The sequence below is a fragment of the Dipodomys merriami genome, unplaced genomic scaffold, assembly GCF_024711535.1.
Source record: "Dipodomys merriami isolate MVZ:Mamm:240054 unplaced genomic scaffold, mDipMer1.0.p SCAF_56, whole genome shotgun sequence".
In the NCBI taxonomy this organism is placed as follows: domain Eukaryota; kingdom Metazoa; phylum Chordata; class Mammalia; order Rodentia; family Heteromyidae; genus Dipodomys; species Dipodomys merriami.
Window position 1 is genome coordinate 6,596,452 of NW_027206135.1, and position 23,298 is coordinate 6,619,749.

The 23,298-nt window shown below is 40.7% G+C and overlaps 1 pseudogene; it reads right to left on the reverse strand.

Annotated features, from left to right (window-relative positions):
• Positions 1-3,377: 3,377 nt before the first annotated feature.
• On the reverse strand, positions 3,378-22,228 carry LOC138812067 (transcription factor GATA-6-like; annotated as a pseudogene).
• Between the last annotated feature and the right edge of the window lie 1,070 nt (positions 22,229-23,298).

Consider the following 23,298-nt stretch of genomic DNA (forward strand, 5'->3'; position numbering starts at 1 on the left):
CCCACTAACAGTGTAGTAGTGTTCCTTTTTGGCCACATCCCTGCCATCATGTTGTTATTAGATTTCTTGATAATGGCCTTTCTAATTGGTGTAAGGTAGAATCTCAGTGTTGTTTTGATTTGCATTTCTTGTATAGCCAGAGATGTTGAGCATTTTTTCATGTGTCTCTTGGCCATTCATATTTCCTCTTCAGAGAAGTCTCTCATAGTTTTTAGCCCACTGTTTAATGGGGTGATTGTTTCTTTTGAGGTTTGTTTTTGGGGAATTTATTTTCTTGAGCTGTAGGTATATTTTAGATATGAGGTCCTTGTCTGTTGTATGAGAAGCCACATTTTGAAAAGTCAAATTGGGAGTCTTTATTGGCGAGCTGGCAACTGTAGGTAGACTTTTGTCATAAAGATCTGCAGTTCAGCACAGAGCTTGCACAAAGTTTTTAAACACAAAAACATGTTTGGGGTGGAGATCCAATTCCAACAGAAGCAGACTGTAAAGGGAAAACTCAGGGGCAAGCAAAACTTTCCTAAGGCTAAACAGCATGACATCTATATATTCTCTGAAGCAGAGCTCTCCTAACTCTCCTGGAACTAAGCATCTGCAATTCAAAGAATGGCTTGTCTCACCTCTAGGCTTTTGATGCTGGGTGAAAAGCCCTCACCACCCAGCCAGGCACAAGATGGTTGTGAGGACAAGGCATGTTGCTTAGACCCAGTATCCTTATTTCAGTTAATTTGTGAGCCCAAGTAAAGAGTCAGTACTTTTTAGCAAGAGCAATAAGTATCTGTCATATTGTTATCTGTCTATCTCTCATCTTCTCGCACCTCTAACTATATTCCATTCCATCCTGCTGACACATTTCATTGGTTCATTGACCACTTATACTGCTTCTTTTTTTCTTTTTTCTTTTTCCTTCCTTCATTTCTTTCTTTCTTTCTTACTTTTTTTTTTTTAATTTTTTTAAAACTCTGGTGAAATAGGTTTCCATATGACATTCCCCCCTCCTTTTTTTTATTTAACTTTTTGCCTGTCCTGGGGCTTGAATGTTAGGCCTAGGCGCTGTCCCTGAGCTTCTTCTTTTTTTTTTTTGGTCGGCCGTGGGGCTTGAACTCTGGGCCTGGGCGCTGTCCCTCAGCTCTTCAGCTCAAGGTGAGCGCTCTACCACTTGAGCTACAGCGCCACTTCCGGTTTTCTGGTGGTTTATTGAAGATAGGAGTCTCACGGTCTCTCCTGCCCGGGCTGGCTTTGAACCGCGATCCTCAGGTCTCAGCCTCCTGAGTAGCTAGGATTACAGGCATGAGCCACCAGCGCCCGGCCCTGAGCTTCTTTTGCTCAAGGCTAACACTCTACCACTTGAGCCACAGCACCATTTCCGGCTTTTTTCTGAGTAGTTTATTGGAGATAAGAGTCTCAAGGACTTTCCTGTCCAGGCTTACTTTGAACAAAGATCATCAGATCTCAGCCTCCCAAGTAGCTAGGATTATAGGCGTGAGCTACCAATGCCCGGCTGACATCCCTTAAAAAAAAAATTAATGTAAACCAACCTGTGGTGCCACGCTGACTCCAGTAGAGTCTGCTTAGCATGGGAAACCATCTATCAGACCTAAGATAGGGGCTTCAGAGACCTATCTCTGAGTTTTGGGACTTCACCGAAGTCTACCTCAGAGAATGAGGTTTTATAGAAACCTATCTCCAAGTTTTGGGACTTCACTGAAGTCTACCTCGGAGAATAAGGCTTCTAAGAGGCCTATTCCTGGAAAGGCTGGCCAACCCCCTGGGAAAGATGTGTTTCTGCCTTTCTTTCCCTCATAAGAGTGCCTATTGATCTTTTACTGCTTCTACTGCTTTTTGTACTTGCTCATTGTCAATGTCCCCTTATTCAAAGCTCTTTCTTAAGAGTGTTGACGACTCCAATATCTGATGAGTGTCTTAAAAATATGACGGACTCACCAGAGTTAAGTGCTAACCTGAAACCCCTCTTATGGAGGCTAGGAGACAAGTTATAAGTAAATATAAAAGTATTGGGGGGTTTCACAAAGTCACTTCAGCAGAAGGAATTATTTGTAAGGGATTTACAAGAAGCTATAGGCTCAGTTAAAACAGAAAGAATGTATGGCAATTGCTGAGATAATCATTTAGGAGAGAGAATTTCCTGCTATTTACTAAGCGAATTACTAGGTCTCCTTAAAGTTTACTATTAAAGAAGAGACAGGAATGATCTTATGGGAAAGTTAAGGCCTCTATAAAAATAGGTAATGGTTAATTGGTGACAAACATCGAAACCCAAACCCATTGTATTCCTTAGAGATAAGCCGGAGACAAATGCCTATCAGGTGCCCAGCTGGTGACCACCCAAGAAAGAAGCCCTGCAGCAAGATTGTGTAACCTTTTGCCCTTTCTCATGAGACTTGTTATAAAAGTTTGCTATCCTCTGCATTAAATCGCACTCAGCATCCACTCCTAATGTGTGTGAGTTGTCTTTTTGCCATCTCCCCACCTATTCCAGGTTCCTCCCCTAGGTATCCTCCGTCGTCCCGACAGAACCCGGTCCGCAGCACTGTGGTGAGTCACACTATACAGACTTCATCAGAGGGTGTACAGAAGCCTAGAGTATTTACAAATGCTATTTTTTAGGTAGTAAAGTTTTTGTTGCAAATTTTCCAGCACATATCCACAGTGAAAGAAAAAGGAGTATATTGGTATTCTCGTATAAAAATTCTTAACAAATAGAGAAAGGCAATTTTTCCTGAGAGAGGGATTTGTTCTTGACATGAGTTTTCTTTGGACAGTTGGGAAGGTAAAAATGGGATGTAGTTTGTAAAATCCTTAAGAATGTCTAAGTTAACATTTTTTTAAAATTATTTTAAGTACCATTAAGTTAAAATGTATACATTCATTATAAAAAATGCTGTTAAATAGTATGCAAATGATTTAACACTGATTGCTGCAACACAAATTGCACTTAAAAAAATTATTGTGTACATGGAAGAAAAAGATATCTTGTTTGCTACCCTGTTTACAAACTCTGAGTGAGCTCAGATCAGTCGCCCAAGCTGAGCTTCGAGAAGATTCAGTCACAGCTCTGCAGTCTTGAAAACTGACAAATACACTTGACAGTACACCTCAGAAAGCAATCCTCCACCTTAGCCGTGAGTACCAAAGGGCCTCCAATGGTCTCCACGAACTTGTGAACTTGGCATGTGGCACAGGTGTGAAGAACTTCTAGAAAAACCATAATCGATCCAAAGAAGCACATGATTTGGGGCAATACACATTAAACTTAAAAAAAAAAAAAAAAAAGAAAGAATCTCAATTGTCCAAATCCCAGTTTGTGCCAGCAGTTCAGGGGACAGCGCAGAAGCAGGGTGGCTGGAGGAGGCTGCAGGAGGCTGGCCATGTGCCACTGCCATTGGCCTTTCCCCAGAAGCAAGCCTCTTGTGAAATACATCACTTTCAAAACAAAGGCACAGAAATCACGCATCGGAGGAATGTTCGGTCTGTCTGGTTGCCACCATGTGGACTGCTGGTTCGAGGCCCTCAGAGTGGGGGGGAGTCCTCTTTACCCCCAGCAGCACCAGCTCAGGCCAAGGCCAGAGCGCACCAGGAATCCTGTCGCACAGAGGATGTGACTTCTGCTGGGGAAGACAGACTAACGCCAATGCAGAGCCAGTCCTGAGCTGAGTGCTTGAGCTCGCTGTACTCAGGGGTGGGGCCTTCTCCGCGTTAGGCATCCCTGGAGCCCCTGAGGCTGTTGGTTGTGTTGGAGAAGTATTTTTGCTGCAGTCATCTGAGTTAGAAGAGGTGGAAGTTGGAGTCATGGGAACAGGATTATTGCTATTACCAGAGCAAGCCTTGGACTTATTTATGTTTTTAGGTTTTCGTTTTCTGGTTTGAATTCCCTCTTTTTTTATAGCAAGTGGTTGAGGCACCCCGTGGAGTTTCATGTACAGTCCACAAGCGTTGCACACGGGTTCACCCTCGGCATTTCTGCGACACAAGGTGGTGGTCGTGGTATGACAGTTGGCACAAGACAATCCAAGCCGCCGTGACGAAGGCACGCGCTCCTGCGGCGTGATGAGGGACCGGCTGAGGCCGTTCATCTGGATTGCTGGAGAGCCCGCAGGCGCTGCACAGGTAGTGGCCGGTGCGTCTGGATGGAGCCGCAGTTCACGCACTCGCGGCTCTCGGGCAGGTGGTCCAGCAGGTTTAGCAAGGAGAAAAATCTCTTACTTTCTTTCTTCCTTTCTTTCTTTTGGCTTGGCCTCTTGATGCTCCAGCTGGGGTTTGCACAGAACCTGCTTAGTAGTGCCTTGGTTGGCTCCTTTCCTCCCTTATTAAAATAGAAAATAAGTCTACCTAATAAGTGCCTCCCAATGACCTCTTGAATCCTAGGGTCCAGCTCATGCAAAGGCTTCTAAGGAACACATTGGTTGGGTCTCTGGACACGTGTTTACAACAGAATTCCTGAAAAGACTTTACTTAATGTCTCATTACCTAGAACTAGAGTAAAGAGATTTCACATTCTAAAGAGAACTACAAACTAATTGGGGATACAATCAGCTCTAAGACCTAGTGAAAGATGACTGAATTGGTTTAGTCACTTTTCATCCCACTCCATATAAACAGAGGACTAAGTTCAGAGGACAGGAAAGGAATCTGTAAAATAAATTTCTAGAGTAAGGAGAGTCCTGTAGCTTCTTTCTGCCCTCCCCATGGGTAAGGAGGAGTGCCACTTGAGATGTTCAAGGTATGCCGAAGAAGGGGAGGCTAACACCTTATTTCATGCTCGGGCAATGGATCTATTGATCTTCTCCATGGTAGAAACATGGCATCAGAGGAAGATGAGACACAGTCTGTACACCACTGTTTAGCAGGGTAAGGATGCAGGAGTACACATAGTGGACACTATCTTGCTACTCAAACTACTAGGTAAGCAGATCCTTGCAGGAAGAGGTTGTGTAGTACATTGTCAGTGGGAGCCAAGTGAGAGGAAGATTCATATCAGCATACTTTTCAATGGAAAGTTCCCTACCCCCATGCCCATCTCCTTTCAGAAACCCCTGTATCACTCCCTTTCATGCTTTATTAATAAGACCATGCTTAGATGCCTGCCACAGACAGCACCCACAGACCAGCATTTTCTAGAGAAATGGAGACAATCCTCACAGCCAGGTAACTAAGAAATAATTTGGCCCTAACAGCCCTACACTGTACGGTGTGAAAAGCTGCAATTTGATGAGGTAAACAAGGAGGGAAAACATCAGACCATACTTTCTTCCTTATTACAGAGTTTTAAACCATAAAACTGAAGTGACAGGAAGAGGCACAAGGGGAGTTTTACAGTGAACATTACTGGAAGTGATAAAAATGAAACCGAAGGATTTGCCTGAGACATCCTTATGTGATAATGGAAGGCAGACCTGACTTTGTTCTCATTGTGAATAGGAGGTTGAGGAGGGGAGACTCTAAGGTTAGTTCACAACCAACCAGGTTCAGAAACGTGATTTCCAAAAAACTAGTTATATGTGTTTACTGAGCAGCTGCTGAGTTAGGCACCATTCTTAATTTAATACAGAAAGTAGCACCATTCTTGTCTTCATGCAGATTACATTCTAGACTGTAAGATAGCCATAAGGAAAATTACGAAATTAATTTCAATTCCATCAACAGATATGTGTGTCAAACATGACTTATCAGAACTATTGAGAACTGAGAAAAAGTAAATCATAAGGAAGAGCTCTAGTTTTGAGGGCCAGAGAACACTTTCTATTGGAATCTAAGACTGAAAAAATTGAGAGGTGTTAGCCGAGGGAGTGTGTGTGGAGGAATCTCAAGGAAGAGAAAGGAGGGTTGATGCAGGGATGCCCTGGGAACAAAACACCAACCCAGCTGCTAGACAGAGTTAGAGTAAAAAGGTTATCTAAATAAAACTACTGCCTTATTGGCTGAGCGCTAGTGGCTCACACCTATAATCCTAGCTACTCAAGATGCTAAGATCTGAGGTATGGGGTTCAAAGACAGTCCAGGCAAGAAAGTCCATAAGACTCTTATCTCCAATCAATCATCAGAAAACAGGAAGTGGAGCTGTGGTTCAAAGTGATAAAGTTCTAGTGTGGAGCAAAAGAGCTCAGGGATAGTTCCCCAGCCCTGAGTTTAAGCATCATGAACGGTAAATACATATATACATACATACATACAAACATACATACATATATATTGCTTTATTTGCAGATGGCAAGTAGAACCAGCTTGAGTGGTTCTTTATAAGTAGACTAGATTTTAAAGGAGCTAATTTGTTCCTTAAGTGTAATCATTCTGAGATCATAATTTTACTAGTCAGCATCATATCAATAAGAGAACCCTCATTTCTAATGAGACAGAAGCCTGCTTATTTCTTTGAAAAAGTAGTGAGAAAATCGGTTACAAGATCTAACTGATAAGGTATTCAGCTAGATTGGAGTGGACCTACTCTTTTAGACTGGGTTACCTATCCCCACTCCGGAACCAACTTTGATGAAGCAAGAGGGTATTCCAGTTAACATCTGGATAAACAAGTGGCATTTCACATTTGCAAAAGATAAGGATAAAAAGGACTGTACCCTGTGCCAATATCAACTGGTCATATGCAAAAATACACAGACAAAAAGTGAGGAGCCTGTTACCTGTGCTCATGCCTGTAATCCAACTCAGTAGGCTGAGATCTGAGGATTGCAGTTTAAAGCCAGCCCAGGCAGGAAAGTCCATGAGACTCTTATCTCCAAAAAACTACTCAGAAAAAGCCAGAAGTGGCACCGTGGGTTACGTGGTAGCACTAGCTGTGAGCACAAAGAGATGCAGGAACAAAGCCCAAGCCCTGAGGTCAAGCCCCAAGACCAGAAAAAAAAAGTGAGTGAGAATTTTACTGAAAGATTTGTGAAGTAACTTGAAGAATTAGAGGAAAAGCAAAACACAGTCTGTCTAGCTAGCAACATTTAATGAGTTAGCTTCTAGACTTCTCCACAAAGATGAATTAGGTCTAATAATTTTCCAGTCTTGTGATACTCTGATTCATGTAAAAATTCCTACAATTATTCCTTCTACAGTTTCTCAGACTCCTAGCCAGAGTAACTTCATCTCAGAGTAAGCTACCTTTTAACCACTCTACATCCCAAACAGGAGCAAAACAGACCATCCTTCTTATGGTTGGATACTGTTTGCTAAGATTGGTAGAATCCCTGATAAGAGCAGGAACATAATCTAATCTTCCCAGAATCTAATTGATGTTATCTGAGCCTATATTCACCTCTCATGGTTTAGTACTAGGTAACAGTCTGAGCCTGTCCAGGTTCGCATTAATTCTGCCACATATTTAGAGCCATATGAAATAGGAATTTAATAGCAGTGATCGGCAACTTGAGATGAATACAATTAATCACCTACCACTCTGCAAATGACCTTAAATAAACTCGTTCCCAGTAATCCATTTTTAAGAACAGAGGGAAAAGTGAGGGAGAATCAAACCATTCTATTGTAAATTTCTTAGAAGAGAAGAGGAAAGAAAAAGAAAAGGAAGCCAAGTACTGGTGCCTCACCCCTGTAATCTTAGCTACGTAGGAGGCAGAGATCTGAGGATTGCAGTTTGAAGCCAGATAGGGCAAGAAAGTCCATGCGATTCTTATCTTCAGTTAACCACCATAAAACCAGAATTGGCACTGTAGCTCAAAGTGGTAGAGCACTAGTCTTGAGTGAAAAAGCTCAGAAACAGCACCCAGATCCAAGCTTTGAGTTCAAGCCCCACCCATGACCAGCTAAAAAAAGAAGAAAATAAAAAACAGAAAAGGACAAGAAGTTAACAGAAAAAATAAAAACAAAATTAGATAGCTTCTGTACAATAACAGATAGTAGCTATAAGTTGATATTGGCTATGGCTCTGTCCCACTTCTCTTTGCATTTTGGATAGAAGCTTCTCTCTCCACCTTGCTATCTCTAAGAGAGAAAAACACAAAGCAAAAGGATATTTTTGTTTTGGTATGTATGTCAGTCCTGGGTCTTGAACTCAGGGCCTGAGTACTATTCCTGAGTTGGGTTCTCCGCTGCCCCCTCAAGGCTAGCACTCTACCACTAGAGCCACAGCTCTGCTTCCGGATCTTTAGTGGTTAATTGGAGATGAGTCTCATGGACTCTACTGCCTCTGCTGGCTTGGAACTACAATCCTCAGATCTCAGCCTCCTGAATAGCTAGGATTACAGGTGTGAACCACTGGTGCCTGATCTGCAGGAGGCTCTTTATATTACTTGATATATATTGTACTGATGGGGATTGAACTCATTGCCTTGCTAGGTGTGGGCCACACCTCCAAGCCCCCAGAAAGATCTTTTTAAAATATAAGCTTGCTGACTACATTCCCATGATTAAAACCTTGAAAGATAGAGCTCTTAAAGAGACTAAGTCTACTACGGATCCTTACATGACTTAGTTCCTTGTATTTTTTCGTGTCATTTTTCTAAATTAGTCCTTTGTTTTACCAAATGCTCCACCCTTCCCATATTTGCAGTTCCCTGGAACTCAGTGCCTTTATTTAAGCTTTTACACTTATCAGAATTCTCCTCCCTCATCTAACTGACCTTACAAACTCTAACTTGTTACAACTCAAACCAATTGTTCCTTCTCAAAATTCAAGAAACACTTTTCAGGAGTAGGATACTCTCCCTCCTCCATGCAACAAATCTTCCCATCCACTATGGATGTGATAGAAATGATGTTATGGAAAAGATTTTGAATCATCAACAGCGAAGTCTACAAAATCTTCATTTCCCTATTTTCTTCAGTCTTAGAAAAACAAGAGAGGGAAGTAGTCTCTCAAGATCATTTGGCTGGTTACCAGCAAACCTGAAGCTGGAAGTCAAAGACAATTTCTCTTTCTACTGGATACCCCCTATGGTTTGGGCCATTGTGTATCTTCTTCCTAAGAGTGTCTAGAATTCTCCCAAACTATAGACCATTGAACTGTGCAGGCCCCTGTCAGTATGGGCAAGATTGGTGGCTTATTAGCTCTAGGAGAGTGTGCTGGAATGAACATTTAGGTCTTCAGGTCTATTATGTAATAGGCCTGAAACCACCCTTAGAAGATTACATATTATAAGGGAAAGAACATGTTCTTTGAAGTTATATAGTTGGGTTTTGTGTCCCAAAACAAACCATTTACCAGCTTTGAAACTTTGGAAAAGTAAACTTTTTAAGGCTAAGTTTCCTTGTGTTAAAAAAGTAAACATTTTTAAAAATCAATTTTGAGATGATTTCAGTAAATCATTCAACACAGTCTGGTATACAGTAGGTAGGTGCCTTCTTTGGTCCTATACTACTTTCTCAGGACTCAACTTTGATTAAATCATGACAAGATCTCCTAGCCTTTCTCAAGTTTACAATATGATAGAATTGATAACAGTTTCTGTGTCTCAAATTGTATCTTCTTTCTACTTTTGCTTTTATCAGTCTTCCTAGTCAGAAGTGTATACTTAACACAAAGCCTGCCCCTGGGTCTGACCTGAACAACAGAGGCTCTGCTCTTAGAGGAAATGAGAAGTTAGAAGTTAATTGGGGAAATGTAAATTTAGTGGCTAAATTGGACTTCCCTGGGTCTGATGACTTCCAAAATGCCTCTGAAATATAATTCCAGTGACTATGTAGAGATGTACTGTAATTAGTATATTCATTCTATACACATTAACTGTATGTCAGGCATTGTTAGCTTAGGGAACATGAAGATTAATAGACCATAATGACACTCAATCAGGAGATGGGTATAGTAGCCTTAGCCCAAAGAGATCTTGTTTCTTTTTTTTCTTATTGTGAAAATACTGTACAGAGGGGTTACAATTACGTGGGCAAGATAGTGAGTACATTTCTTATCAAGCATTGTTGCCTCCTCCTTTGTTTCCCCTTCCCATCCCTTCACATCCCTCTCTCCACCCTCCCCCCACTCTGAGATCTTGTTTCTAGTTATGGCTTTGTCAAGACTGGCCTCCCGGCAAGTCCTTCAAAGGTGTTAGCTTTTAAGTCTCAAGATGAGGGAGTTTAAGGGATGAATTCTCAGTCTGTTTGTTGTGTTTTTTTGTTTGTTGCCTCTCAATTATTCCTTTACTCATAAATCCATTCCATTCAAATACTCCCTAGAAGTCTTCATTTATGGATAAATCATAAATGTTTCCACTGAACATATCCCAAATAAACAAAACTTATATTCCTTGCTTCCAGTTTTGCTCCAAATTTTCTCTACCTCCCGTGACACCTTTCTCAGAGAAGGGCATTGTCAACTTCCAGTAGACTAGACCACAAGTCTAAAGACCATAATATATGAGGTGTTCTCCTTCATCTCTTATTTAGACAGAAAATCCTGCCAAATCTACCAATGGAATAACAGCTGCCAGTGTTGCAGCTCCACGGTCATCTGCTGCTGTTGCTGCTGCTGTAGCATCCCAGGGTTCTTGTCTCAGGAACTGAACAAATTTCAGGACAAGGGAGAATGAATATGAAGAACTTTATTCAGAAGAGGACTGTCCATTTGTGTGTGTAGGGGGGAATGCTTGTGTGTTCTACTATTGTGTGTTCTAGTATCTCTGTCTGTTCTCCTATTTTCTTCTTTCACATGGCTGAACCTAGAGGTTTTTATTTCAGGCTAAGCTTTGATTGGTGGCCCTTAGCAATTAGGTGTTTGGTAAAGGTCCTACAACATTCTGATTGCTTCTCAATTCCTAATCAGCTTCCTTTTGTAAATCTCCCAAGGGTTGTGGGAAAGTTATTGGAACTAGAAGACACTAAGGATGGGAAGAGGCATGCTGCTTTGAAACAATGGGTGTCCTCACTAACACACTTTGAACTCGGGGTGGGTAAAATGTGTGAGACGCACCCAAAACACAGGAAACCTTCAGGACTTCCTTTTGCCAGACATTGATTTATTCCATCTCTATCAATTTAGAAAGAGTTCTTAGATTTTTATCATTTCAAGGGATAAGATAGATTTAGATGGTCCTATAAGAGTTCAAAGTAGAAGGCATCACTTACATAGCCCCTCTTATACCTCCTAACCTTCTAGCTTAACGTGGAAAAAGAGGGATGGTGCTAGGGGAGTTTATCAGCCTTTTCACTTTAATTCCTGGTTTAACTTCAGAATCTTGCTTTTTTGATATTTGTTGAAAGTAATATAATTGCACTGTCTCCTCACCTATCTATCCTGCTTCAAGTCACTTCTGGTATTGAGGAAAGGTTGCTTTGGTCCTGGGAGAGGGGGATCTGAGCATAGGCACATCGGGAAATAGAGAGGACAAGGGAGGGAATAAGAAAGCCAGTGAAATGTTAAGATAAACCCTTTACAGAATGACCCCTCAGAGAGCCAAAGAGAGCTCTATTAAAGCATGTACTAAAGAAGACAGCCGTGAAAATTATACCAATAACATCAATGATGTTAAATGATAATGTGCTCTTTTTTCACCCTCTGCCTGTTTGTGGTCACATAGCAAAAGATAGGAACCATTAGATAAGACTAACAACTGGAAACCTCAGGCAAGACTATGAGTGTAGTTTAAAAAAACAAAAACAAGTCTTTCCATTTCCTTACAAATGACAAGGTGTCATTCTTTCTGATGTAAGCATAGAATTCCATTATATATAAGATGATACTAAACTGAAAAAGGAAATTAAAGCAGAACTTAAGAAGTGGAAAAAGCTCCCATGCTCCTGGATTGGGAGGATTAACATTGTGAAAATAGCAATACTTCCAAAGGCTATCTACAAACTCAATGCAATACCTATCAATATTCCAACCTCATTCTTCAAGGAAATAGAAGAGGCAATCCAAAAATTCATATAGAACAATAAAAGACCCCAAATAGCAAAAACAATCCTTGGCAGAAAGAACAATGCTAGAGGAATATCAATACCAAATTTCAAACTCTACTACAAAGCCGTAGTCATCAAAACAGCTTGGTACTGGCACAAGAACATACCTGAGAACCAATGGAATAGAAGAACTGAAGACCCAGAAATGAACCTACAGACCTATAGCCACCTAATCTTCAATAAGGGAGCTAAAAAAATAGAATGGAAGAAAGACAGTCTCTTCAGTAAATAGTGCTGGAAAAACTGGTTTAATACCTATAGAAAACTAAAGCTAGATCCTTTTATTTTAAGTAAGTTTTTTATTGTGAAAATACTGTACAGAGGGGTTACAGTCACATGAGCAAGTAATGAGTACATCTTTTATCAAGCATTGTTACCTCCTCCTTTGTTTTCTCCCTACCATCCCTTCCCTCCCATCTCCACAACTACATTCTCCCCACCCACCTAAATTGTGAAATTCGTTTTTCAACATAGTGTCTTGTACTTCTCATTGTTGCAAAGGGTCAACCTGTATCCCTATTTAAACAATTTGTTTTTTCCCTTCTGCTCCCCAAATTATACCAACACCAAATACAGTGAAAACAAGGGTTATGCCATGGGGGAAGAACATACAAAGCAACAAAAAAATCATGAAATACTTTATAAATACATTAGAAACAATAGCAAGAAAGAAAAAATCACTTGTGTCCTTATCTTGGGTTTCATTTCGCTTAACATCATCTTATCTGACCTTTTCTGCTTGTCTCAGATATATACTAGTTATTGCAAATAAGGGAAACCATGGGACCTATGTTTCTTTGCACCTGGTTTACTTCATTTAATATAATTTTTTCTAAGTCTTTCCATTTCCTAACAAATGGGGCAATGTCATTCTTTCTGATAGAAGCATAGAATTCCATTGTGTATATATACCACATTTTTCTTGATCCATTCATTTATTGAGGGGCATCTGGGTTGGTTTCATATCTTAGCTATGAAATAATGAAAAGCTAGATCCTTATATATCACCTTGCACCAGAATCAACTCCAAATGGATCAAAGACCTTGAAGTCAAAGCAAACATCCTGAAAACATTACAGGAAGGAATAGGAGAAATTCTAGGGCTCCTTGGCACAGGCCAAAATTTTCTTAATAAAGACCCAGAAACACAACAAATCAAAGAAAAGTTGGACAAATGGGATTACAGGAAACTGCAGAGCTTCTGCATGGCAAAGGACATAGTAGCAAGATCAGTAGAAAGCCCACAGTTTGGGAGAAGATCTTCACTAGCCATACAATGGACAAGGGTCTCATATCCAAAATATACTTAGAACTCAAAAACTTAAAACCTCCAACAACAAATCCTCAAAGAAACAAGTGCCCGATAAATAAGTGAGCTAAAGACTTAAAGAGAAACTTCTCTGAAGAGGAAATAAGAATGGCCAATAGCCACATGAAGAAATGCTCAACTTCTCTAGTCATAAAAGAAATGCAAATCAAAACAACATTGAGATTCCACCTTACCCCAGTTAGAAGGCTAAAATCAAGAAATCTAATAACAGATGCTGGAGGGGATGTGGCCAAAAGGGAACCCTACTGCATTGTTGGGGGAGTGTAAACTTGTTCAACCACTTTGGAAAGCAGTATGGAGGTTCCTCAAAAGATTCCACATAGAGCCCCCCTATGACCCAGCAATCCCACTTTTGGGCATTTACCCAAATGATCACAAAGAAGACCATACTAAAGCTACCAGCACAACTATGCTTATTGCAGCATTATTTACCATAGTTAAGATATGGAACCAACCCAGATGCCCCTCAGTAAATGAATGGATCAAGAAAATGTGGTATATATACACAATGGAATTCTATCCATCTATCTTTCCATCAGAAAGAATGACATCACCTCATTTGTTAGGAAATGGAAAGACTTGGAAAAAAAATGAAGTGAAGTAAACCAGGCCTAAAGAAACATAGGTCCCATGGTTTCCCTTATTCTCAATAAGTAGTATATGTCTAGGACAAGCAGAGGAGGTCAAAAGCTATGTACATATGACCATATAAGATGATGTTAGGAGAAATGAACCCAAAGATAGGAACACAAGTGTTTTTATTTCTTTCTTGCTATTGTTTTTAACGTATTTATAATGTACTATGTGATTTTTTTGTTTCTTTTGTATGTTCTTCTTCCATGGTACAACCCTTATTTTCACTGTATTTGATTCCGGTGCCCTTCATCTTGTATATACATTTTTCTAATTTGGGGAGGAGAAGGGAAATAACAAAATGCTGAAATAAAGGCACAGGTTGACCCATTGTAACAATGAGATGTACAAGACACTATGTTGAAAATGAACTTTACAACTTGTGGGGGGGGGGCGGGGGAGTTGGCGAGATGGAGAGGGAAGGGATAGTAGGCGAAAAACAAAGGAGGAGGTAACAATGCTCAATAGGAAATGTACTCATTACCTTACTCAAGTAACTGTAACCCCACTGTACAGTCTTTTTACAATAAAAACATATAAAAAATAAGCAAAACAAAAAAAGATGATGCTAAACAAAATGAACTCTAAGACATGGACATAAGAGGTTTTTCTTTGTTGTTGTTGTTTTTAATTACTATGTGATTTCTTGTTTCTTTTGTGTGTTTTTTCCCCTATGGGTTAGCCCCTGTTGTATTGACTTTGATTTTGATACCATATGATATCTATGTTTATCTGAATTAGGGAAGAGAAGGGGAACAACAACATGGTGAGACAAAGGACAAAGGAGTAACCAATGCAACAGCGATATTCACAACACAATATGTTGGAAATGACTTGTACAACTGATGGGGAGGGAATTGTGGGGAGGGAAAATGGGGAAAAAATGAGGGAGGGGATAACAAGAAATGTACTCACTACCTTACTTATGTAACTGTAACTCCTCTGTACATCACCTTGACAATAAAATAAGACAAAACAAAACAAAAAGAAAAAAAAGGAAAAAAGAATAAAAGATTGGCCAGATAGTCAGTACAACAAAAATCAAGATAGATCAAAACCCAAGAATATAGCATTTACATATACACACTTTTCAAATATATACTTACTGTTCTTGCTGAGTAATAAATCTGTTGAAATCCAACATTTGAATTATCTTTAAATTCTTTTCTGTGATGAAGTCAATACCTCTCTTGGCCTGATAACCCCCTCTGTTCCCCAAGGGACCTGTTCTGAACCCCATAATCACATTGATGTCACTATATAAGGTAACTTGCATTGCACTGTTTTATAGATCAGAAAACCAAGTTTCACCAAGTTTCACACCATGACTTATCTTAGGTCATAACTGAGTGCCTACGGGTCTAGTCCTTATTCACCTACATTCTTTGGTTACATTGACTTCATCAGCTTCATTGGTATTAAATTTTCAGTAGCGTAAAGACAAATTGGAACTCTTGGGTCCTTTGAGAGATCTCACAAACATTAATCATTCAAGGAATAACTAGAGTTGTATCTAAGTTCCCAAATAGAGACTTATGCAAACAGACAAAGGAAGTGTCAGCCTGTGGAGCTTCAATGTATAACTCAGAATAAAGAGAGCAGGGCCATGCTTCTGGCAGCTCAAGATGTGTCTTCATAGAAGACTGGCAGATCTGTAGAAGATTAATCGGCAGTGACTACAGACTTGGGCCATTGGCCAGAAATGACCTAGAAGATAGAGGGCTCAAAGGTAAAGGAAGATGGAGGACAGAGGTGGAAGAGAGGCTAAGATCAATTCCAGGAAAGTTCCTAAGCAGATTGGAATGACTACAGGAGGTCAAGGATCAGAATATCCTACATGGATAGGATACAGGGTCTAAGTCCAGAAAGGGATGCTAGAGCAACACAGAATCACAGCTATTCTCTGACCTGGGTCTCTCCTAGTCCAACCTTTTTGTCTCTGGGTATTAAAGGCTGTAGAATGCTCAAATTATTCAGATCCCATGACATAGCACACGTGTATGAGAAAGCTAAACTAAGGACTTGTAAGTTCATTTAAATAAAATAGGAAGCAACATGATTGCTTACCTTTTTCTTGGACTTCTGTCATGGAGTAGGGTTATATAATGGTGTGAGAGTCCTCTTAGGAGGAGAAGCACATGCTATGAGATACAGAGGAATGTCTATGCAGAAATCCCTGCTGGATGCTTTCTGTTGGAGGCCAAGTCAAGTGTACAACTTGGTCTCAGAATGCCATCCAAGCGTGTGTTTTTATATTCTAGACACTTAGAGTATAAATGAAATGAGGGCTCAACATTTTAGTGACCTTCATCTAGGTTTTGTCATCAGAAGTAGGAGCAGAGTCATCCTTCTGAAAGACAACGTAACAGAAATACAGGCCGCTTCTTAACTGATTATCTACTCCTAGAAAAATTTTTTAAGATGGGATCTACTTCCTATTGCTTTACTTTTATTATTTTGCTCAACAAAATTTAGACACAGTAAAAGAAGGAAAAATTTGTCTCTGAGTAGAAGACCTTCCTCTACCCAGTAGAATGTCTTCCTGTATTTGGTATTTTACTCAAGCTCATGATATTCATTTATTCTTTTGTCAAAGCAGGATTAAGAATATAATATTCTTTAAGAAATTTCTCTTCAGGGGGCTGGGAAGTTGGCTCAGTGGTAGAGCGCTTGCCTTGCTTGCATGAGGCCCTGGGTTCGATTCCTCAGCACCACATAAGCAAAAAAGAAAAAAGCTGGAAGTGGCGCTGTGACTCAAGTGGTAGAGCGCTAGCCTTGAGCTGAAGAGCTGAGGGACAGCGCCCAGGCCCAGAGTTCAGGCCCCATGACCGGACCCAAAAAAAAAAAAAAAAAGAAATTTCTCTTCAGGCACTTGACTGCCCTCAATTTCCTCTGGGAGGTGAATTATGGAACTTGTGATCATTCTGCCTTTTTAACATACAGCTTTACATAAAATAAAAAATTAAAACCTAGAAATTCCTCTTCATCAAACTAGGTGACAGCATGTAGTTTTTGTGTATCATGTTAAATAAAATAACACAAAGTTTGTGCATATATGTGATTTTAGATGCAAATGTAATACTAGAATGAGAAGTCCACTGATACAAAATAAACTTTATTTAAGATACTGCTCTGTAAGGTGCTCTGATTTCAATTCTCTACCCCTGCACTGGTTCAATGTCTGATTGTAATTATTATTTGAGATTAGTCTCAATATCATATGCTTACTTATGATGATACCCAGAGGCATTTTTTTGGTAGGTTGTGGGGCCTGAACTCTGGGCCTGAGGAATTGAACCGAGGGCCTCATGCATGCAAGGCAAGTACTCTACATACTGAGCCACCTTCCCAGCCCCCCAGAGGTATTTTTGAACTTGAAATTGCATGAATTCCAATGTTGGTTTTGGACCTGAATCTTCCAAAAGAATAAATGTAAGTGATGACACCCATCCTACACAAAAAGGACTCTATAGATGTTTTATACAGTCTAAATAAATAATGTTTGGGGGTTGAATCAAGTGTTGAAAGAGTAAATTAGTTAGGATCCAGGGCCCCTTGGATATCAGGTAGAAGGCAGATGCAAAAGAGACATAGTTTCAAAACATTTTGCTTCAGCCATTCCTCAGTCCTTTCTAGTTTCCATGGCCCTAGGGAGAGGATTTGCAGTGGGCACCTGATTAAGAATAAACAACCAATCCAAATGTTGTGGGACTTGACCAATAGAGTGTCACCTTCCAAAATATTGAATTATAATAGGGGTAACCAATCAGAGCACAGCCCAGGACATAAAATCCATTAGCTTCAGAGCTAAGAAGAAAAGGAGAGAGGGAAGGAAGGTGGGAAGGAGAGCCAGCCACAGAGGGAGTCAGAAAGGAAGCCAGAAAAAAAGCCAGTGAGAGAGCCACTTGGGGAAGATGAAAGGATGGGTGAGGCAGTGGCAGATATTTCTCTTTGCATGAAGTTCTTTACACTTACCCTTGGCTTTCCAGGACTTCATTCCTCAAATTCCTGAGACAAGACCCAGAGGAGGCTACAGCATCAGCAGAGCAGATGGCAGTAGAGCTACAATACTGGCAGTCATTGTCTGCACTGAGCTGCAACACTAAGCCCATCTGCTGAGCCCAGAGCGCTGTGGGCTCTGCCTTCTGAAATCAACAGAAAATTCTTCATCAGTGTGGTAAAAGGTTCAGTTCATATTTTCACTCTGCTTTATGTTCTTGGTTATGATTCTCGTTTTATTTATTTTATCCCATGATTCCTGTTTTATATTATTTACTGCTATTTTTCTTTAAGAAATAGAATAGTATTGGCTAAAAATTTTCACACTCTGTGAAGATGACAGAAATATATTACTAGTAAGGAAGCATAAAACTGGGAGAAATAAAAGGGGAGAGAGAAAGAACCCCTTGGCATGCCCAGGGTAAGAGCTGAGAGCTTTGAAGTTTTCAATTTTGTCTATTAGGAGCTTCAAATACTCAGGGCTAAGCCGAGTGCCGGTGGCTCACGCCTGTAATCCTAGCTATTCAGGAGGCTGAGATCTGAGGATTGCGGTTCAAAGCCAGCCATGGCAGGAAAGTCCGTGAGACTCTTATCTCCAATAAACCACTAGAAAACTGGAAGTGATGCTGTGGCTCAAGTGGTAGAGCGCTCGCCTTGAGCTGAAAAGCTAAGGGACAGCGCCCAAGCCCCGAGTTCAAATGCCACAACCGAGAAAAAAAAAAACAAAATACTCAGGGCTTTAAGCATGCTAGGCAGGTACTCTACCACGTGAATCACACATGCCATCCTTTTTTTGCTTTAGTTATTTTTCAGATAGGGACTTGCATTTTTCCTGAGGCTGGTCTTGGACCTCAATCCTCCTTCCTCTGCTTCCTGTTTAGATTAGGCAAGGTGTAACCACCTTCCTGGGATTATTGGTTGAGAAAAAGGTCTTTGGTGACCTAAAACTAGTATCTGCCTCCAAAATAGTAGGAATGACAGGAATTTAAAACATGTATACATAAAACCCAGCTCTTGGGCTGGGAATGTGGCTTAGTGGTAGAGTGCTTGCCTAGCATGCATGAAGCCCTGGGTTCAATTCCTCAGTACCAAATACACAGAAAAAGCTGGAAGTGGCACTGTGGCTCAAGTGGTAGAGTGCTAGCCTTGAGAAAAAGAAGCTCAGGGACAGTGCTCAGACCCTGAGTTTAAGCCCCAGGATTGGCAAAAAAAAAAAAAAACAACAAAAAACAAACAAACAAAAAAACAGCTCTTGTTTTTGATTGTTAAAAGTTCTTAAGATTTCAAAATGTGCTTCTGTCTCTAATTTATGTTGCTAAGTTACTATTGCCTCTAAAAGAGAAGCCCCCAGGAATTAACACTCATTCAAGAATACCTGAAGTCGGGCTAGGAAGGTGGCTCAGTGGTAGAGCGCTTGCATGCCTTGCATGCGTTCGATTCCTCAGCACCACATAAGCAAAAAGAAAAAAGCCAGAAGTGGCACTGTGGCTCAAGTGGTAGAGCGCTAGCCTTGAGCTAAAGAGCTGAGGGACAGCGGCTAAGCCCAGAGTTCAGGCCCCACAACTGGACCAAAAAACAAAAAACAAAAAAAAAGAATACCTGAAGTCTTCTGAGGAGTCTCTGAGGAATGCCTGCACTACTTCCACTGCATTCACAGATGCAGCTACATAATGATCATTTAGTCACCATGCCCACGGCCAGGAAACAAATATAATGGATACCAAGTGTAAAACAGCTACTTCATACCAGACACTGTGCCACACGCTTTACTTGCACTTTTATCATTTAGTTCTCCCAGCAGCTCTGAGATGGTTCCTCATCTTAACTCTGTTACTCATGAGGAGAGAACAACTCAAAAATATTAAACAAGTTGCCTGAAGTGGATTTATAAGTATCAGAATATGAACTTGAACTCAGATCTTGATCTTAGGACTTGCACTCATTTTTGATCACTGAGCCAGAGTTCTAGACCAGTCTACCACACTGTTTAGAAAGAAAGATTTGGAAATTTGCAAACTTGGAAGCAAATATGACAGGTTTTTATCTTATTTTACTTTATTTATTTCTTGGAACTGATGTTTAAATTCTGGGCCCTGCACCTGCTAGGCAGATACTCACTTAAGACAACGTCCCCAGCCATTTTTTGATTACTAATGATTTTTTGGATAGGGTCTTGTGATTTTTTTTTTCTGAAGTTGGCTTAGGACACAAATGTGACAAGATTAGAAAACTACAGTGGATTCTTTTTTTTGTTGTTTTGTTTTGTTTTTTTTTGTCGGTCATGGGGCTTGAACTCTGGGCTTGGGCACTGTCCCTACATTCTTCAGCTCAAGGTGAGCTCTCTACCACTTGAGCTACAGCACCACTTCCAGTTTTCTGATGGTTTATTGGAGATAAGAGTTTCATGGACTTTCCTGCCCGGGCTGGCTTTGAACCACAATCCTTAGATCTCAGCCTCCTGAGTAGCTAGGATTACAGGCATGAGCCACCAGCGCCTGGCAGTAGATTCTACTTCTTTTACGTTCTTTTCTTTTTTCAATACTGGAGATTGAACCCAAGACCTCATGAATATTCAGCAAGCACATTACTATTTAAACCACATCTCCAGCCCTGTATTTTCTTTTATAAGTCAATTAATTTAAAAAAAAAAAAACATTTTTTGTTCTAGTCCCAGGGCTTGAACTCAGGGCCTGGGTACTGTCCCTGAGTTTTTGTGCTCATGTCTATTACTCTACCACTTTAAGCCACAGCACTATTTCTGGCTTTTTAGTAGTTAATTGGAGATATGAGATATGAGTCTCATGGACATTCCTGTCCTGACTGGCTTTGAACCATAATCCTCAGATCTCAGCCTCCTAAGTAGTTACAGGTGTGAACCACTGATGCCCAGCTTAAAATATTTTTTAATTAACATACATCAATAAGTGTTTTGTTAAGATTCCACATGTATACACAGTGTGCTTTGAACATGATCACTCCCTCCTTTATATTTTCTTTTAAACTTTTTTTAAAGCCAGGTACCAGTGTCTCTTGTATGCAATCCTATCTATCTGATGATCCTGGCTTGAACCATCCTAAGTAGGAAAGTCCATGAGACTTTTCTCTAATTAATCACCAAAAAGCCAGAAGTGAAACTATGGTTCAAGTGGTAGAATGCCAGCCTTGAGTGAAAAGCTAAGGGACAGTGCCTGGCCCTCAGTTCTAGCCCTGCTACTGCCACAATATGTATGTACATACAAATAGGCATATATGCATACACAAAAGGAAAATAAAATTCTCTTTAATGCTATATTACACTTGCAACTTTAAAAAGAGGAAACATCCATTAGGATTCTGCTAAGAAATACAATCTATAGTGTGTGTGTGTGTGTGTGTGTGTGTGTGTGTGTGTGTGTGTGTGTGTGTGTGTGTGTGTGTGAATACACATATATATGTCTGTATATATAAGCAGAAACATCCATTAGGATTCTGCTAAGAAAAACAATCTATAGTGTGTGTGTGTGTGTGTGTGTGTATACACATATGTATGTCTGTATATATAAGCAGACTTATTATTAGGAACCGGCTCATGTAATTGATTATGGAGACTGAGAAGGCCTTTGATTTGCAATCTGCAAGTTAGGAAATCCAGGAAATCCAGCAGTATAATCCTAGTCCAGGTCTGAAGAGCAGAGAAACAGAGAAACAGTCCAATGGCATGAGATAAATGAGATGTTCCAACTGAGGCAGTTATTAAGAAGCTACATAATAGAAGAACAAGGCTGAAAGTGGTTATCCAGATCTCTAGGGTACTTTGACAATTATTTATCTCTTTACCAATCTGCCTAAGAAGGTGGGTCAGGGTTGTGGGAGACAGTTTTGTGTGCACAGAAAAAGCCTGATGACTCAATAGCCAGTGTCCCCGGTTCCTGAATGATGTTCCTTCCTAGTAGGAGTAGCATGACATGGGCATTTCCCTCTCTCTAGCAACAATGCCAGTACAAACTTCATGACTGAGGAGAACTAGGAAACACCCAACCCTACCAAGAATGCTTCTAAAGAGGCTGGGAAAGAGTATGAAGTAAGCGACATTCTCAGCTAGAGTTATTCTCTATGGTATGTGAAGAGTTGATCCAGGCTAACCTCAAAAGGGGTTAACGTGGTGTGGATTCCACACCTCTTTAGTTATGGGGTCTAGAAAGATGGTTGAGGCATCAGTAAAAATGAAAAGTGTTTGGAGAGGAAGTTTTCTGATGACATCTCTCTCTCTCATCTCCTCACTTCATTGCCTCGAACTAAATCTACAGCTATGGAGAAGGCACTGTTGTGAGAGGCCTTGAACTGGGCAGTCTCAGCATTGTATATGTGATCAGGAACAGTGTTTTCAGTTCCTCTCCCAGAGCCTTTCAGCCCACCCATCTCCTCAAGCAGGTGACTGCCTGGCATGAACACTTAATGTAAAGGAGCTGGGTAAAGTCTGTACTGTCTAATCTCCCCCATACCCCTCACAGTCTTAGCTTCACAATAGGACTTTCTGGTGGACTGATCTGCTTAGCCTCCATGTCAGACACCTGGACCATAGGCTTCTTCATCTCACCCTGTGGGGTGTACCCAAGGGTGTTTTTCACAGTGCTTTCCCCAGCCAGTTTTAGACTCTGCAATTAAATCTCCTAGGAGATGTTCCATTTGGGGGAATTTTATATTTATATTTTTGTGGGGGTTTTCTTTTTTTGTCCAGATAAGTGTGCTCATCATGAGACCCATGTGGCCAGGTAGTCTGGCTTGCCCTCAGGAGCACTTGCCTGGAGGTCTGGCTCATGTAACATGTGATATCTGGTTAGAGGCCATGAGGAAGGCAATTATTTGCTAGGAATCCAAGATGTTCAAGGTCTGTCCAACCCCAGACATTATCAGGCAGATCACTTTGCCACCCCTAACCCTACAGTGCCAGGAGAGAAAGAATAGCAAGTCCTAGAAGCCATCATACCTTCACTTTTAAGAGTTAGAGATGGCCTTATTTGAAAACCTGAGGTGGTTTGGGGAAAACTGTTTCTTACAGAAATATGGTCCTCTTTACTTCAGGCTGGGCTGTTGCATAGCCAAAGGGAAATGAGTGGTGTTGTACCACAGATGATGGAGGCTAGTAGCAGAAAATGATGGTCACCAGGAGTCTCCTGCTGCCCATGCATTGGTCTGTGCCAGAAGAAATGTTTTACAGATAATGGCCCATTGGCTATCATGTCTGAAGACTAAGGACCTTGCTCAGTATAATGGAAGTGGTATGGTGAATACATTCAGTATAGACCCTGGACTCAGATGATATACAGTTTGAACTCCTGGCTGAGCACTGGTGGCTCATGCCTCCAATCCTAGATACTCAGGAGGCCTTGATCTGTGAATCCTGGTTCAAAGCCATCCAGGCAGGAAAGTTCATGACACTCTTCTCTCCAATTAACCACCAGAAAACTGGAAGTTGAGCTGTAGCTCAA